Below are 19,497 nucleotides of genomic sequence, written 5' to 3' on the forward strand. Positions count from 1 at the left end.
AGCAACTGAAGGGAGTCAAACCTAGTCCACACATATGTTCAATATCACATGGTGTGTTGAGGCCAAAATTCGGGGCCAGCTGCTCCTAAGTCTTTGGCATGTGCTTTTCTTTAACCACATTGAGCATTGCCTGTGTGTATGTGCTTGCACAGTTGTGGCCTCAGCTTCAGAGCTATATATATGTTTCTTAACCTCTCAGTGTCTTTTTTTTTAAAAAAAAAAAAAAAATACGTCATTTGGAGTTCAGTCTAGAAAAGCGGTTTGCTGTCTTTTGGCTTATTAAAATGCAGTAGTACCAGAAAATATAATGTGACAACTACCTCCTGACTTTTGCATCTATATGGGATAGACTTTAATATTGTTTTAAAACTTAGACAATATAGGAAATGAAGCCTCAAAACTCATGTATTCTCGTTGCACGTAAACTGGTACTTTTTTGTCACACATGAGAACAGACATTAAAAACAACTTTATAAAGTATTTATGAGGTTTTGATTTACCACAATTATTTTCTCTGACTTTTAGAGGCTCTGAATAGTATCTTAATGCTAGATCATATTTTCTGACAACAGAACACCAGATACACTGTAATGATTTGGCATTCAGCCTTTTGGAATGAAGGCCAAAACTGGCTAAATAAATCTTTTCCAATAGCAAGGAGCAATGATTGCATTGTAGACTCTGGATAAATCTGTGATATTACAGAAAGCAACTGTTTTGCAATAAATTGACTTGAAAAAAAAAATCTATGGAAAAAATTTCCCATACTGGAAAGATGCCAACATGGCATTATGCTACCAGAGTCTTCTATACTGTTGCAACTGAACATTTAATAATGTGACAGAAAGATTTTTTTCTTGATTATTACTCTCAAGGTTGGGTGAGAATCCCAGAAGGGAGTAGTATTTAACAGAAATGTTAATTTTATTAATATCATATAAAACACATTGGGATTCCTAGTAGTCAATTCTGCACATGGTTAGGAAAAGACAGGTGGTCTGTGAAATAGCTTGGGCTCATGCTATGCAAGATTTCTATCATGAGAGGCAAAGCTCTGCGTTGCTTTGTATTCTGCTGGAGAGAGTGGAGCAAAATATTCACTGATGTACATTTATTGCTAGTGGTATATGACTAGGTCTGAGAATCAACGCAAGAGATCAGGGCAGTTGTGCTAAACACTCTGCAAGTGTGTAGATAGATATCATCCTCACCCAGAAGAGCTTATAATTTAAAATACAGATGCCTCAGATCTGGTGCAAAGGGAAGCAGATGTTTAAGAGAAGCAACTTATGGAAACCACAAAACTGCCAGTGGCAGCAGTGGAAGGAGGAGTGGTCCCGGAGGCTCAGCCCCATGGTGCAAGCTGTGACTTTCAGTCCACAGGAGGGTGGGTTGGTTTGTTTTCCCTTCAAACTTTTGCGCATGGACATACTGTATGCAAACGCACAGCCGCACGTTGACACGACTGTGCAGCAGTACAGGTCCCTCCAGCAGCTTTCTGTGTGTGTTGGAGAGGAGAGACAAGAGGGCCCCATGGTGCTCCTCAGTTCAGGGCCTGGGAGTGGAGGGGCGGGTGCCCTCTGTGACCCCCTGCTGTATCTCTTCTTGAGAAACTACCCTGGTTTTCCTTTAAAAAGGGCCAGAACCAGCTGAACAAATGTATGGCTGTTTGGTGTAGCGTTTCCATGCAGTTCAGGTTAATAGTTCAGTTACAGTGCAAAGACTAAATCCATGTTCTCCAGACAGTATAGCCTCTACCTTGAAAGAAATAACAACAATAATAACATCACAACAATAGTAATAACAATAACAACAACAATAATAAGTCAACTATCACATTATAGTTAAAAAAACATCCAGGCAAAGATTGTCAGCCAAAACGGAGAGGGAAGGACAAATCAGGATGCAGAAGGCCATACTGAAGTGCAATGAAAGCTTTCGACAGCTCATAAAGCCCTGTGGGGGCAGATTTTAACCCCTCAGGCTTTATTAGGACCCTTTGCGTTACCATGGGGAGCTACTGCGGTAGCTACAATTAAAATCAGAACCAAACGACACCCTACCCGGGCTCCCGGAGCCCCCCATGGCCGCTGCCGCTGGGCGGTGGCAGCGCAGCGCCGGACCCGCTGCTCCGCGCCGGCGCGCAGTCGGCAGAGGGCAGGACTCGGCCCCGGCCCGGCCCCGACCAGACCCCGGTCCCGGCCCCGACCAAGGCCCCGACCAGGCCCCGGCCCCGGCCCCTGCCCGCCCGGCTCGCCCCGCTGCAAGGGGCAAGTCACCGTCCCCGGGAGCAGGCGGCAGCGGGAAATCTTGCAGACGGTGGCTAGGGAGGGCTGCAGTATGTGCAGGCATGCAGGAAGAGGAGCCTTGGAGTATATCCAGAGAGAAAATCTCGGCGTTTTAGCAGCTGAAAGATGACGAGCGCTCGCCTTAGGCTGCGAAGCGCCTGGCATGCTACTGGGGAGCGTGCCAGGACATGACTGGCACCGTGGTGGTCCAGGGACCATGCAGAAAACCTTACGATTACAGCTGTAACTCGGCCACTTCCTGAGTTATCGCCTTGGGTTTCAAACCTCACAACCCATCTGAAATGTAGCAGTGTCCCAGCATGATGTACTTAGCACATCTGATTGTTTAATTGTTATCCTCCCTTCCACACATGTAGAATCACAGTTTCACCTGCTCATGTGGCACCCACATGTGCTCTCCTGAACATCAGCATGTGAGCGGCTCGGGATCCCTGCCAGTTTGGTGTCTTCTTCTCCTGCCTTCGTTCGTCCTCTTCGTTCAAACAGAAGCTTCTGCACACTTCTCTAGGTACCTAAATAAATGCATTAAGAAAATGATTGTGCAAGTCGTATAATACTTAGCGGAATCTTTGTTAACTGCTTTGAAAGTGAAAGGTGCCTTCTAAATAAAAATATTTAGAAAGAATCCTTGTGCATTAGCTAAACATTTGCCAGGGAAAGTATATACAATTTTTGAATTTTATTTTTTTAAAGGCTTCCCATCATTTAAAGCCACGTGGACTTTAATTAAGTGCTATCGTGATGGCTGTTCAATGAATGCATGTCAAGTATTGCTCAATAAACACAACAGCATAGGTGTTCTCTCAGAACTATGTCAGGAAAGAAAATACATTTTTATTCTGAAAAATACCCACTCCACTGTCATTATTTAAAGAATACATCCCACTTCCTCATACTATAGCATATTTTATTGTTATTAGGTGTTTAACTGCATTTCCAGTGTAAAAAAGTTGACCTGAAAGAGGCTTCAAGAAAGAGGTGGAGGCAGGAAGATGTAGGCAGAAAAAAGGTTTGACAAAAGCTGCCAATAAATTTATGTCCAGCAAATGAATGCAGGTAAGAAGAAAAGGAAAATCCCTAGTGGGAAACATACATAGACTTCCAGGAATCACGTACTTGCTGTGTATATGAATTAGATTAATTTGTTCTTGGTCTAAACCAAAGTACACTGAACAATACAAAGAGAGGAATCAGTGATATGTTTTTGGTTCCTGTTACGGTCTATTTGCATTGTTTGGGGACTTTATTAAGTGGTTTTGTCCCAGAGTCTGGTTTCTTCCACCAGTCTTGTCCTCTGGCAGGCTGGCAGCATGGTGAAGCATGGATAGCAGCATTGCTTATGTTCTTGTAGCAAAGGTAGGATTCGGCCTCTGTGTTTGATGTTGTGGCTCTGGGTTCATGATTCAGACATTCAAGGTAAGGGGGCCAGAGGGCAGATAAGCTTTTTTTCCCAGCAGCTGTAAACAGAGTTTGCAATGCATGCGTAAGATGCCACCTGACCAGAGGCAGAGTGATAAACTGAGAGCTTTCCTGTCTCTGCTGTTGCTCTCCTGCTGAATGACCTTTCAGCCTAATGCCTCAGTTTCTTCAGCTGTAAAATGGATGCAGTAAGCATTGCAGAAGGAATCAGAAAAGTGTTTTTCTTTCTAAAGAGAAAATGTGATGTGTAATAACTAGGCATTATTTATTTTTATCAGGGATGTTTTAGAAGAGAGGGCAGGTTTTGTGTGTTCCCATTTGCTCATCCCTCATCCTTGCAATACTGTAAGGATGGTGTTAGTGTGTTTTTTATAATTTCTGCTTGGTTGTTTCAATCAGTTCACAACAAATGAGTATTCATGTGCTTTTGGGCCAGTTTTGAATGTTTATTCCTGAACATTCTCTCAAAGAAGCTGAACATACATATGAAGTGAAGTCTCTGTCAGGGCAGAGGAAGCTGGCAGTCAGACAGCAATTGGTCATAGACCACCAAAATTAGAGGTAGGGAGTAGATGAAAAGTCACTGTTTGGGAGATTTTTAGATATGCAGGAGAAGGAGGTGTTTAAAAAGCATTGCAAAACGTAAGTGTGCAGCATTACACAGATACTTATTTTAGAAAAATAGATCTTAAACTTAGTAGGTTGCCCTCTATTTTCATAGTGTATTCAACATTTTCAAGAGATAGCATGTCAAGAACATCACAAACATCTAGCCACTGTCTAATTGTGCTGACTAATTATTTTGAATCTGATAATAAGCAGCGAATTGGTTAACAGTGTTGGTACTTAAGTGTGCATGTTTATGCTTCAAGGCTGACACTCCCGTAAGATGAATGGGGAAGTTAACTTTGCTTGATACTATTGTTTTAGCTGGTAAGGATGAGGACTCAACAAGATGAAAGTATATTGGTTTACATTGTCAAGGCTATCTTCACAACCAGAAGCTAGAAACTTCCTTTATTATGAGAAAACAAATACATAAATTCTGGGAAATAGAATAAAACCCTCCATTAATCTGCATGAAAGCTTTAAATCATTCAGATTCATAGATTTGCTACTTATGGTAATTTTTTTCTTCTGCATTTGGAATAAGAGTTTTTCATGATCAGAGAGCATCGTTGCTCGCATCCATTGATGGGCTAAAAATGACAGTAATAAAAACAGATACAGCAGGCCTCTGTTTTCTTCGAAATGTAGCTTTTTGGAAATAGCAAAGAAGCAGAAAGAAATGCTAATAGAATGCTACCCTGTTCTATTGAAATGCATCCAGAAAAATAAATGAGGTTCTGTTCTTGGCTCCCTGTGTCTTGTTGAACAATATAGGATAACTCATTTGATCTAACTTTACACCAGCTTCCCAACTACGAAAGAAGAATGAATGAGTTATGCATGCTTTCTAAAAATGCTGAGAAATGCAGATGAAAAATTATTATGTAGTCCCTAAGCACCAAATTGTGTGACCTTTATTCATATTGAAATAATGAGGACTATTTACAGAGTAATCTACCGTTCACGATGAGTAAGGATGACAGAATCCAGTTTGGTTTTGTCTCAGCCCAAAGTATATTTCTCAACTGCTGTTTTCTTTGGGTTTTACAGTTCCATTTTCATAAGATCAAAGGGACCTGAAAATGAATAAAATTGCAGGTTAGAGAATGATGCTGTATGTTTGAAGATATCCAGACTCTAATTTAATCATTGAATATATCTCCAAATACCAGTATCTCATCTGTAATATTACTGCTGGGATTTTCAGACAGAAAAATAGCACCTAATGTCAACTCTGTACTTAAACTGTAACCAACAAACCCTGGGGAGCTATCAAGTTATCAGTCTTTACTACTGAAAACATAACACCGGTTTAAGTATAGCTACTCAAAATGGGTCAAGTTACAGCTGGGCTATGTTTTAGTGAACTAAAATTAATAAGGTATTTTCAGCCAAACAGGCAAATTCATAAGTGTAGATATTTGTAACCAAATTCCTGACTGTATAAGCTCATTTTTATTTAACCCTGTGAAAATTGGTTAGGTGTACACACACACGTGCAAAACCACCTGTGAACACTGAAGTTCTCAGTTCTTTGTTGCACAGAACCTCAAGCTGGAGTGGAAACACTAGCACTTCAGCATTCAAAATCTAGATCAGATGCTAAGGTCTAAGACGTTTGGGTTTGGTGTTTGAACTTTGTGTACTTTAGAGGTAGATGTTACGTATTCTGATCTGAGTTGAAATATGTGGTAATTGGTAGGAAATAAGACAAAATCTTTCCCTTCAAAACTGAAATGCTTGTGTGTTAGGTGTCTCCATAAAAGTTCTCTCTTTCTAAAGGAAAACAAAATTTGAGATCATGATGTAAGAGCTAAATCTGAGCAAGTCACAGCTGAAGCAGCAGTAGAGGAAGCATCTTTGGTGGCCTGGGTGAAACAGTTAGTCTTTGTCCTATGTACACTTTATAATTAAACATGTAAAGACAAATTTGCTCATCAGATCAGCTACAAAACTGAGAATCTGAAGACTCATGGCAGCCAGTATTTCAGATTTCATTCACCATTTTTCTGTGATTATGTAAAGATCATCTCTCTATTTTCTCGCCAATTCCACTGGTGAATCTCCAAGAGACAGTATAGGTTTGGCCCCAAGTGATTAGGTCTTTTTTTTCAAAGCACATAAACTATTTCTGGGCTTAATTCTGGGAGAATCTAATCCCAGTTCACTGTTGATTTTGGAAGGAATAAGTTATGCTTTTCAGCCTATTTAGCAAAGTTGTCACATGTCTATCTATATGGACTCTTTAACACATGCCTCATTTAAATTAAAGATCCAGACAACAAACTGTAAGCTTGCTTTTTGTGACACTGAAAAGTCAAAGATGCCTAAATGAATTACAGTGCTACTAATACAATATTTAAAAAGTCTGTAGAATATATTAATCCAGTTTTTCATAAAGTTTTGAGATCTTCATACAGAAGGAAAGGGAATAAAAAAATCCTTAGTATTATTGGCTTTACTCATGTGTATGCAATATTTAATTTTGAAATTAAGACGTTCAGAACTTCTGAAGTGGAACAGAGACCCAGCTGTCCTTTCCACATTGTACTTTCCAAAATGCAAATCACAAAAGAACACTAGCCGCAGTTTTACGATGTTTCTGCACTTAGTCTTACAATGGATACAGATCCATTTAGTGGTTTTGTTTTTTTAATCAGAGAGGCTTATATACTTTTCTCAGCATACTTTCCTGGTCATTGCATAATTTTGTGCATATGTACATAATATCTATTGATATTAGAAAACTGTTATTTCAATTTTGCTGATGGGAAATTGAGGCACAGAAAGACTAAGGGACTTTTTCCAGATTACAGAGCACATGAGTCAGAGCAGGCTAAATGATCTCGCATTTAGGGTTAACTTCTAAATTACTATATGACTTCCCTTAGGACAAATCAGTGCAGGCAATGAATTAAACTGCTAAGTGTTTGTTTGAAAACCAAACAAAACATTATTAATTTAATTTGGTGAGTAAAAAAACCCAACAACCCAGAATATTTCTACAGTCAGCGTTATTTTGATGTGTATTCTGAGGAAGAGAAGAGAGAGACTTATTTTTTTTCCCATCAGAAATGTCTATGTAGTTTGCCAATGTCTGCCATGGCAATACTTTACTAGTAATGTATATATTTCACCTTTCAGAAAACTGGTTTCCCAAGGCTGAGAAAAACTGTGAGTAAAATTATGTGGCAGGAAACACTTAAACATGAAAATATGAAATACAATTCAGATTTGATATATTCAGTGTCAAAAGGCACACTACTTCGCAATACTTAAAAGACATCTTCAGCCTAAAAATACACTATTGATTGAGAAGAAAATGAAGGCAGCAATAAAAATTCACAAAACTAAAACCAAGAGTAATAGCAGTGAGTTTAAAACTGGCTCTAGGGAAATACAGACAATTGATACAGGAAGCTGAAAGTATCTTTGAAAAACTCTGTAGAGGATGGAGGAAAATAAGAAACAATACTTTAAGTATATAAAGAAAAAGTGGGATCTCAGTAATGGTTTAAATCCAGTACTCAGCAAGGATAGTAAAAACATGGGTCATGATGTGCAAAAGGCAGATGTGCTCATACACATCTGTTTTTCTAGGAAAAGACAAGAAGACCTATTTCTACCTTGAAGCTAATGAAAAGTATTTTCTATCCCATCAGTAGTTAAAAACAATGCTGAACAAATATTATTACATTTTTTTTTCCAAATTGTCAGGATCAGATAATAGCCTTGATGCAAGCTAAGACAGTTTATTTCAGTGTAATTTTTTAATTACAGAATTCTGGGGAAATTGCAGAAGACTTTATTAATGCTGAGACTTTCAATTAAAAACTTGTTAAAAATCATACAAAAGACTGACTAAAATGGAGGTAGTAAAGAAATAAGTATAGATGTAGAATAGTCATATAGGGAAAAATATTTCTAGTGTGGTCCTGTGAGGATCTGTTCTTTCTCCAACACCATTCAATATCTTTAGCAAAGTATGGAAAATGTGAGATTATCAACAGTAAAACTTACAGGTGACAAAATCATTTAATGAACAATTAGTGATAATGAAAGGGGAATGAGCTAATCTGGAGTGCTCATTACAATAGATTCATTAAAACAAAATATTTTTGCATGGCCAAACCTGAGGCCAAAGGACAAAGAATTTACATAACACTTACTTATTATTGAGGAACTGAATCCTCTAGAGTATGTACTCTAGAAGAGACTTAAATAACATTTTGAAAGTAAGCTACCAGAATGATGCTATGATTAAAATGTCAGGTGCAATGCTTTCATGTCTGAGCAAGGGAATACGGATGGAGAGGGTGATACTCCCTCTGTGTATGTCATTAGTGAGAGCATTCCTGGAATACTCTGTCCAGTTCTAACATTTATGCTTTGAGAAGGACATTGACAAACTGGAATGGGCTCAGAAGAAAACTGTGAGAAAGGTATGAGGTCTGGGAAATGTGCCTTATGCTAAGACACTAAAGAAGCTCGATTTACTCAAGGTTAGAAGAAGACTTCATCACAGTCTGTAAGACCTTTCCTGTAAAAGATGTTCTTGACCAGTTCTGTTTAGTTAACTAATAAAGTCTTTAAAATTAATTGCTAATTTTTAATTATTGTTGTTACCTGATCATTGTCCAATTAATAATATAGATGGAACTACGGGAAATTTAATTTTGACAATTCTAAGCTGGAAACAGAACACAAATATCAAGTGATAGTAATTAATGTTTGGAACAAATTCTGACATAGCAATGTGCTGGATTTTCCATCTGTTACTGTTCTTAAATTGAGCTGTAACATATCTCTCAGAAAGACACCCAGTCTAGAATAGATATCATGGCTGATGCAGAAATTGCTGGGCTCTGTTCTCTAATTTATATAGCAGGTCAAGTTAGAAGACTAAAAGGTATCTCCTGGCTATAAAATCAGCCAGGAAAAAATAACTAAGGTACACTGTGGTAAAAAAGGCAGCACATACGTACTCCAAATACCACTATGACAATAAAAAATACAGTGGAGAGGGAAAATGATGTTAAATGACAGAAGGAAAGATGACTGGTTTTAATGCATAGCTGACAATTAAAAGACCATATTTCTGATACTGAGCCTGCCTCTAATTTCCTTCCTTACTTTGTCCAATTCAAGTGATTTTTGCTAGGTACAGTTTTGTCTAATTTGCTTTGTTATTTCTACTGATGAGTCTGAATTAAGTTTAAAGCATGCAAATCAAAAACAGTAACCACTGCAAAACATACGGGGTTTGATATATGATTGTTGTATGCATCAAGGAGGCAGAGAGAGTTTTTCTTTAGCTATTCCAAAAAGAGCTGGAGTGCAGATGGGTCTGACTGAGAAAAGTATACAAATATATCACATGTGTGTTTATGGTCTTCTGTCCTTCTTAAATCAGTTCTCCACTGGCACTTCATTCTATTCCATTGTTAAATGGGTGTATTAATGGTTACAATATTTTGCAAGGAAAGGCTAGATGCATTAAGACTTTGGGGTTCTTTTGTTTGTTTTTTTCCCTAAGAGAAAGCGTTAAGGTCTGTGATGAGAAAGTGCTTTATAGCAGCAAAGGCACGTTTATTCATTGAAGAAACATAAGTCCTCTACTGTCATCTAGTAATCTTTGGGAAGGCCCGTAGATTCAAATGTGCATTACATTTTGTGTTCTGTACGTGTGGGCCAAAATGCGACTCTGTTGTCTCAAGTCCGTATATAATGTTATCTAATGCACTGTTCTTTCATTTCTACTGTAACAGGCAGACTTCTCTTTAGTGACCAAAAACACGTATGTTTTTATGCTCTGCTTAATTTTGCAAATATGCCCCTGTTTATATTCCAAGCCCTCTTATTAAAACACATATGTCCTTCTTGGGCTGGTTGCCAAAACGACTTCTTAACGGTCTTAGTTACAGACACTTTATGACTTCAACAAAAAGATAGTGTTAAAATTGAAAGCTTCTTCAAATAGGGAACCACTTCACAATTCTTTACCTGAGAGCTTTCATCATTTACATTGCTTGATCTTTGCTCTGCTTCTTCTTACGCTTCTTCTGCCAGTGTTTGGTATTAGTTAAACTTTCTCCTCTATTTAGAATCTTTCTTGAGCTTGGAAACTTTGCAAGTGAAAAAAATGCTTTCTGTGAACTTCAATAAATTATTTTATTAACAGTGAAAATTTAGCAATATCAGTTCTAAATACGGGGACTATGTGATTTTTTTTGTTTGTTTGTTTGCTTGCTTGTTCTGTTTTTACATCCCAGTATATTATTCTGCACAGGTTTCGCTCATTTCTGAACAGATTTGGCCTCATACAGAAAGTCTTTAAGGATTTAGTCAATATCATTAGAAAATACTCTGCGTGTGGGAACAACTGGAAATAAACTCTATGACCCACTTTAGCATATTTTGCCCTGTGAAAGCTTGTATATTATTTCAGTGGCCCCTGGAGCTGCTGTTCTGGAAAGTTTTGCTCAGCCTGGACCTCAAAATGACTCATCTTTTCTATCCCTTTCTCCCCAAAAATAAATTCATAACATTCAAGATGTGAGGGAAGATTGTGAGCATATTAATGTATAGATCACTTTTGGTTAAAGAATACTTTGTCCAGTATAGCCTGTATTCTTCCATTTCAAGGCTTCTGCCTCCCAGTGCAGCCATGAAGAACTTGCTTCCTTGTCTCATCAGGAAAGTCATGATGGCAAGTACCTTGCTCTTTACTTACTGCTATATGTGGTGTATTAAAGGCATCTGTATTGAATCATTCATTTGTGCAGCAGTTTGTGCATAGCTTAGTGAATGAAGCAGTGAGCTAATGAATGAACATTCCTACTTAAAACAGACATATATATCTTTCAAGTTATAGTCCTTCATCTCGATGGCATACCTCAGCCCATTGCCTCAGTCCAAAGTAAATCCATAACATGTCATAACTGGACAGACCTCTGATGAGGTTCTTTTCAACAAGTTAGCATGCTGTTAAGTCATTATTTTCAAGGTCTCTAACACAGAAGTCCCTTGTTGAAGAACTTTGCTTTATTTGGCCCACTGTGTGAAGGCACGTTTGAGTGAGATTTTTAATTCCCAATTCATGAATATTATTCCAACACAAATGTAAATCTTTGTAAGCATTGGACTACTACTGTACATTCTAATAACATATGGAAGATAATACTGTGCCCATTCTTAATCACTGAATTAAAATAATTGCTGGAACAACTTTGTATAGCAATATATAGGTCTAATTTGTGTGGTTAGAATAAGTCATAGGGAAGGATTTTTACTGACTTGTCAATGGTGGTGAGTCTTAAAGCAGTAACTTCAGTAACAAGACACTATATTCATTCCCAGTTGGGCAGAGTCTTGAAGAGGACAGAGTGGAGCAGTGGTGCAAACTGCTGGCGGAGCTTGTCTAGGGATCTCCTGGCTCCACGCTGGAGAGGAAACCAAGGAGAGAGTGTTGGTTGGCTCCCTGAGCCTCCTGGTTGAATCTATCCTGTTGTATTTTTAAAACACCTAAGTGACTGCAGGTGTCTTTTGGAGGAAGTAATTGCTTTTAGCATTCTTTTCCTATTGCTTTCTGACCATCTCAGTACTTTCTTAAGGTGTTGCCCTTTGTAACAGGAATGTGAACTGTACATAGGCCTAAAGAAAATTAACAGTGACTCAGAAAATGAAAATTATCTGGAAAAACCACATTCCTCAGGAATACGGTATCATGGAGACTTGATTATTTCTTCTTGTGGAAGGGGCCAAGGTGTTTTATGATACCATGCAGTTGTAGCTGAGATTGGCCTGTAGCCCAATCAACTAGTCTTTCCTTTCTGGTGTATTTCTGTATTGGACTTATGCTGAAATGCCCACAGGAGATTTGGGTAACTCTCTACAAATACTTTTGCAGGTAGTGAGTGTTAATGTAATTTAAAAAATCTGTTGTTTTCCCACTCCTCTCCTACTCTTCACCTCTCTTTGTGAAAAAGGTAAATCATTCAGAGCTTGCTTTCAGCAAATACCAGTTTGTTGAATTTACAGGAAGGGCTGCAGTTGCTCTATGCACATGATGCTTTCTAACACATCACAGGCATCTTAAATAAAAACCATAAAAAACACACATGAAAACGAACAAATTCCTTTCCTCCCAAAATATCCACACAGGAAAATGCTATGTAACTAAGTATGCTAAATACAACTCTACCCGTAACTTGTGTACCAAATTGTGCTCACTGAATTATGGATATCCTTTTTGAAAATGAGGGCATAAGACTCCTTCTTTCTTCTACCAGTACAAGTTGAAAAACCCAGACATATTTAGCTGTCAGCTGCCTAAGGAAATGTCACTTACCAATGTTTAGGATGATAGATTGCATCCTTTAGATGTACCATTCTCTCTCCTTCCTCTCTAAGGAGATCCATTCTCAATTTTTTACCCTTAAAACCTAAAAGAATCATAACAAAAGCCTCTCACTTAATTCATCACTTCCCCTTCCTCCATTTTGTGAGTATTTAGATAGCACAAAATGTGGTGCTTGTGGCACACTGCACTTTGCCCACATGTGAGCTTAGGATCAGCTATGCTGGTCAAAACAAGCAGAACTGCCTTTTTAAAAATTAAAAAAAATAAAACCCTATCTCAACTGCTCTTAGAAATACCTATATGAAAAGGACTTTGTCCCTTTCTCACACATGTAAAATTGCTTCTGAAGTGTTGTAACAAGTTTTGGATTATCAGCATTCAAAGAAAAATGAGACCAGGAAAAACAAGAAGTCTAAATCAACAACTTCCTGTAATCTGTGATTAAAAGGGCTGGAATATTCAAAATTATTTACAAACCTACATAAATGGGTACTGGGAATCATGTCATGGCCAAGATCAAGTGGATAGCTGTGAAGACAGCCCAAGCCCAGCTTGACCAGCTCCAAGCCATGGTAATACAGCCTGTAACTGAGATGCCTCCTGAGGAGCTGGTGCTCTCCTGTGCGCTGCACCACTGCTAGGGTGCAGCACCAGCCCTGGGGTATTATTTGCTGTGTGCAGTGTCAGAGTATTTGTAAGGTGAGCCTTTCAAGGCCTGCAGTCTTACAACACTGTTATCTCTACTTCAGTGCCAGCTATACTCAGTGTGGACTAGACTCAGTACATACACACTTTTTTGTTATAGTTTATGAGTGCTCTCCGTAACAGATATATGTCTCTGAGCCACCTGAGTTGGGTCTGAGTAGCCCTGGGGGTGCAGCATTATGGAAACAAGCTAACACTGCTTCTGGATTTGAAGTAGCCATACAAGTAATACATCAGTGTTCACCTGCGATATGCCTGAGCTAATTACTCCTCTGGATCCAAACATGCCAGCCCTGTTCCCTCTGTGTCTATGGTAGAGACAATAATTCCCTGCAGAGAGTTGCGCACTGTTTTGGGCACTTTGGATATATATAAAGAGTCAGCTCAGCCAGGAACCTTCCATTCATCATCTTGTACAAATAAGAGGAAAACCAAACCCATCTTAACTCTTCATTGCTCTTTTTTTTTTTTACCCTTGGTGTTACATCTTCAGTTAAGCTTACAGCACATTTTTTATTCCATACGGAATGCAGCAGTGTCAATCAGAGGAGGAAAGCTACTGAGATTAGGCACTGCCCTGAGAGAAATTGTACTGGATCCTGTCAGAGATTCTGCAGGTCAGTAACACCCTGCTGAAAATGGACAACAACAGATAGAAGTTAAAGGAGAAGTGAAGGAAATAAAACAAATGAACAAGAGCATATTTGATATTTCCACAAACTACTCAGTCTCCAACAGTTTGTTTCTTTCAAGAACTTTTTCATCCACGGTGTTGTCTCATGTTTAATAGTCACTGGATATTGCCATGAGTTTAGCTGGTGACCTTGACAAACTTCTGGCATCCACAACTTCTGTTGTTCCATTTGTATGAAAAGCTACCTCTCTCTGATCATTTTGGAGCTGAAACCTACTATCTTCACTTGATTCCCACTAGTTCCTAAACTGGAGGAGAAAGTCATTCCTTATTCACCCTTTTCACATCATGTATGATTCCATAGGCATCTATCATACTGCTTCTTTGTTCTGAGACCTCCTTCTAATTTTAAAATTAACCTTTTAATTCTGCCTTGTCCCTTTAAACAATTAAGATCTGAAGACCTTCTCTCTTATCACAAGGCTGATTAGTTTTTTTAAGAGGTTTTAGTGAAAGATCTTGTCAAAAAACAAGTAAGTTTTATCTTTTTCCTTATATTTGTTCAAGGAATTCCCTATGTAATTCGGTTTATTTATTCACTAATTTTACTGTTTATTATAGCTTTTACTCATTTTCTACAGAATCATTTTATTGACCTGCACTTCCACAGATCTCTTATTTCTAGGTATTTGGTATCACATTAGCTGCCTCCGTGTTCATCAGTGAGAAGGCATGTTTTAAGAGAAGGCACTGAACAGGGCTAATACAGGTTTAACTCTTGTTAACAAGATGAAAAGGGAATTGAACATACTTCTCGCCTGGCATGAATGGCAGCCCTGATTCCGTGTAAAAGTAAGAGTGTGGGTTCTCCTTCAGTTTTGTGAATAATACACCTTGTTTCTTCAGCTTTTTTTTTTACATATCAATGAAAATAAACTATTTTGCTTCAATGGAATGCTGTGTACATTGCATCACATTGGGCAAGAGAAAACAAAAAAGATGCATTTTGATTCAACTAGAATAAATTGTGATTTTCAGGGTTTTTTTCTTCTGGTTTGTCTTGAAAAAATAAAATCTCTACTTGCACAGCATAACTGCTTTCCAGGAAACAGACTGTAACATTTGATTCTGCTCAATATGTACTGTTTTGACTTTTTTTTTTTCTTTAAACTCAATATCTCAGTTCATACATCTGTGAGATCAAAAATGCGTAGTTCCAAAGCACTGGGTAGGAAATCTATCAAAAAAGCCCAGGTGTCTGAGGAACAGTTTGACAAGTGGAGAGACAAAAGGAACACAGGGAAAGGAACAATGTCAGAGAAGTGTGAAGACAAAGGGTCTGGAGGCAAGGTTCGTGCTCAGTGTCATAGGGGAAATAGAAACTCCACCGGTGTCAGCTTTCTCTCTGTAATGCATCTCTGTCTCAATTCATGCTAAATAGATTGGCATGTACTGCTGACAGCCTATCATTTTACAACTCGTGTTTTTTTTATATATTTAGATAATAGTACGGTTCAGTCCCTTAGCTAGGTTATTGATAGGACGTAATGACAATCCACATATTTATAAATTTGTTTTATGGTAGTGTAACAGTGAGCGAAGTGTCTTTTCTGGGGACTCTGGTGACAGCAGAGCTCCTTGAACAGAGTGGAGAGAACTGGCCTTTTAACTGGCTTCTCCTTCTGCTACCAAGAAGTGTTTGGAGACTGAGTCAGCAGAGCCTAGAGAGTAGCTCAATCTTATATAAAGTAGATATTTGCAATAAGTCAGATGAGTTGTGCTTGAAAGTACCTGCTTCTTCCAGCTGTGGGTTAGCATATTGTCATTTAGGCTACAAATGGCTTCTTAAGTTACATAGGTGAATCTCAGTTCAGGATGCCGAATCTTTTCACTACTCATGCTGCTGTATTATTAAGCTAGCACAACGGTAACTAGTTCTACTTCTGAGAACTTAAATTTTTCAGGAAAAAATTAATAAATACTCAAACAAGCTTTATTTACACTTTGTCTAGCTTCTGTAATATTGCTTTCACTAGTTTTAACATAGAGGAAGTTGACAAGCTTTGTATCTATCCCCCATAACAGCAGTCATCATGAGAGGATGATAGCAAAAGCCAGTCCATCCAACTTGTTGTTTGCAACGTCTCTCTTTCAAACACTGTTTAACCTCATACCCCCAACATATTAAGAACAGCACATCAGGAATATCCGTGCATAAGGGCATGTGTAGATGGCAGGTATCATCTGAGGCTTGTTTGAGCTGGTGGTTATGTATTTCGTTGTATGAAGGAGATAGTACTAATGGCTTGTGCATGTGTAAATTTTCCACCAGAAAGGGCGGTTTGCCAATCTCTAGGCCTTGCTTAATAGATTATCTTTCTGTTCTACACTGCTTTTCCTTCAGTGTAAATTCCTTATACTTCTCCAGAACTACCTCCCAATCTACAGCCAGTCAAGTAGACAGTGACTCAGGTGGCAGCTGCAGACTTTGCTGTTGAACTCACAGGTTTCAGCCCTTGCCACAGAGTGATGCAAGAGCAGAGTTCCCACAGGGCCGAGAATCGGTCTAACGGGGGTGATAGGACCTAGCCATATCAGCATAAGCTTCCTTGATTTTTAAATAGTTTGCTTTCAAACAAATATAAATCCTGGTATATGAGGCTACAGTTTCAGTGGCTTGTTTTGTTTTAACTAATCAATGAGGGCTGTATTAAAATAAATTTGTTTTTAGCAAAACTCAAAGTCTATCCAAGAAACAGTTTTCTGTTTGTTTTTAAATCAGCTTAATTAAATAAATTGACATTTACACCTGATACAGACAAGCTATAGCTTCTACGTAGTATGAAAAGATAGTAAGTTTCAGGTCTTAAGGTTATGACAGTAATATTAAAAATATGATTTATGATCAAAGTTTTACTAATGTGTCTATATCCAGCTGTTGAAAAATGCTGAAAACTTTTCCAGCCAAGACCTTATGGATACCTTCATTCCATGGCTGCTTTTTTTGTCCATACTTTTTTCCAAGATGCAGTATAATTCCACATTTTAACCAAAGACTCCAGTCTCATGCTATATAGACTGTCAGTTGATTTGTTGTCTTCCTGCTTTTCTGTAGCATGCCAACACTACTTCTTGCTCTTCAGCTTTCTTTTGGAGAGCAATTTAATTGCATTTGAATGCCTGGTCCCTGGACTGTTCTGTGAAGCCAGGTAGCTGATGATCAGGAAGCCAGTCTTTGGAGTCCAAGATTGCAGCTGGAAGCTGCTGAAACAGGCTAACCAAATAGGAGCTGTTGAAAAGTACAGTAGCAGCAGAGGCTGATGAAGATGAGCTATAAAAGATTGTCTTCAAATTCTCCCTCCTGTGGAGGGAAGTAAATGCCAACTCTGGCTATCTGGAAAGATCTCATGAGACCCTGAGACCCCACATCTACAGAGATTATTATATTTTTTTACTAAAAATAAAATGTAGTTGCTTGTGGGGTCTGAGTGCTCCCCCATACAAGAGAGTACATGGGGCTTCTTTGCAGTTTTCCTTCTGCTCCCACTGAAATCAGCTGGAAATCACAGTTGATCTGGGTGGAAACAGAATCTACACAAAGTTCAACTGGCTTTTCAGCTGAAAGCTCACAAGGATTTTAACACTGGTCAAAGATCCTTCCTGTCTTATGCAGAACTTTCTATTAACGATATAAGCTCTGTTTTTCCACACTAGCATATGTTCATAGAAATATTAGAACTGCCATACCTAATCAGACCAGTGGTCCATCTAGGCTAGTATCCTTGGCTCCAGATGCCTCAGAGGAAGGTGCAAGAAAATTCATAATATCGTATCTCAGGGGAAGTATCTTCCTAATCTTTGGCAGTTTTTGGTTAGCTATTGCCCTGAGCATGAGTGGTAATACTCCTTATACACTTTTATCCTATCTAAGTGTCATCTATCATCTATGTTCTATTGTTTGAACTATTCTCTGCAGGTTTAGGCATAAAGGTCACAATAGGACAGAGGTCATAAGTCACAGTAGATCAAAAGCCACAGCGTGTCAAATGTTGTAATATAATTCATGCTCATGTATACAGCACATATATAAAGTGATAGCTCATGCTAAGGCATTGTCTAACATTGCTCTTACAGCTACAGCTCCCCTAAGAGTGTTATAATATGCTATTGACTTTCTTGTGGATTCATCGTGCTGTGAATTATTTCTGGCCAGTGGAATGCATGGAGTTACCTTTTGGGTATTACTTAAGCAGGCGTCTTGTGATTTTGCCAGAGATCTTTTTTGCAGGAGTCAAGGTGTGTATTGTTTCCCTAGATATTTTTTTTTTAAAAAGAAAAAAAAAAAAGAAAGGGAAAGAAACTGAAGATTTACACTTTGGCCTAAAGATATATCGGGTATATTAAAACAGCTCTTTTTTTTTTTTCTCTCCCATAAAAGAACTGATCACATGGTCTCGGCAGGGATATGTACGTGAAGCCATATTCAATAAACCTTAGGTGCCACAATTTTTCTCCATTTCCTCTTAAACGAAAGAATAGACAACTGCCACATATCCTTTTGTCCCCAGCATTCAATCTTTTTAATTTCCTACATGCAGTTACTCACTTTTTTCCCCCTTCCCTCTTTGTTCTGTTCCTCTTGGAACAAAAAAAGAGATAAGGGATAAAACAAAAAGCACTGTAAATGATCCTCTTCCTAAGGATGCTTTACTCATTCTAGCTGTTTGACTTTTCACCCTTTGGGTGCTTAGTGGAAAAGCCATTACTTGCTTGCTGAGGAAAAAAACATTTAATGAATCACAAAATCATTCAATTATTCTTAAAAACACTTCACGTCACACATCTTTTTCCAAGTAAAGTGTGCATTTTTCACATTTAAATGGTGCATAACTGCCTCATACAATGTGTCCCTAGAGTTAGAGAGATTTTAACAGAAGGGTTCCAGGAGTATACAGAGCATTTTGATATATATTAGCATTAAAGACATTACATTAAAGATGCAGAATTTCCTCTTCTCTCTTCAGTCTCTCAACAATATTTATGCAAAGTTTCCTTTCTGCTGTTGTGAGACGTCTAGCTTTGTACTGAGCTGAGATCTGCACGCTTTGCTTACTTTGGTGTGCTGCAGTACCACATGATAAAAATGAAGTATATAGTAAAGCTATTAGCTAATATGAGGCAGCAAAACATTTAGAATGTTTTTTAAATAAAATGACAATTTATTTAGGGAGGGGAGTAAGAGACTTCCTCAGAAAAATACATTATTTTCAATCGTTATTGAGCCTGATGCTGATCTCTCACCACTTTTTCTCTGCTTTTATAAGAGAAGTACTTTCTGCAGGCTGCAGTAGCTACCATTTCCTACACAACGTCTTCTTTTTATTTTTTTCCCCTCTGAGGTTTTTTCTTAATGGACTTACATTGTAAAATGTTCCTTTCTGTGTTTTATGAAAACATAT

General features: G+C 38.3%; 1 long non-coding RNA gene across 2 annotated transcripts in view; it reads right to left on the reverse strand.

Annotated features, from left to right (window-relative positions):
* Positions 1-861: 861 nt before the first annotated feature.
* LOC137665938 (uncharacterized) overlaps positions 862-19,497 on the reverse strand; it is a 32,772-nt gene continuing 14,136 nt past the window's right edge. Inside the window, exons 2-4 of one of the 2 annotated variants that reach the window (XR_011048566.1) lie at positions 5,296-5,413; positions 2,680-2,821; positions 862-1,758 (exon numbers count right to left, since the gene is read on the reverse strand). This is a non-coding gene — a long non-coding RNA (uncharacterized lncRNA). Of the gene's footprint in view, positions 1,759-2,679; positions 2,822-5,283; positions 5,414-19,497 lie in introns of both variants that reach the window. The other variant, XR_011048565.1, reaches the window with a different exon arrangement.

The sequence above is a fragment of the Nyctibius grandis genome, chromosome 7 (assembly GCF_013368605.1).
Source record: "Nyctibius grandis isolate bNycGra1 chromosome 7, bNycGra1.pri, whole genome shotgun sequence".
Lineage (NCBI taxonomy): Eukaryota > Metazoa > Chordata > Aves > Nyctibiiformes > Nyctibiidae > Nyctibius > Nyctibius grandis.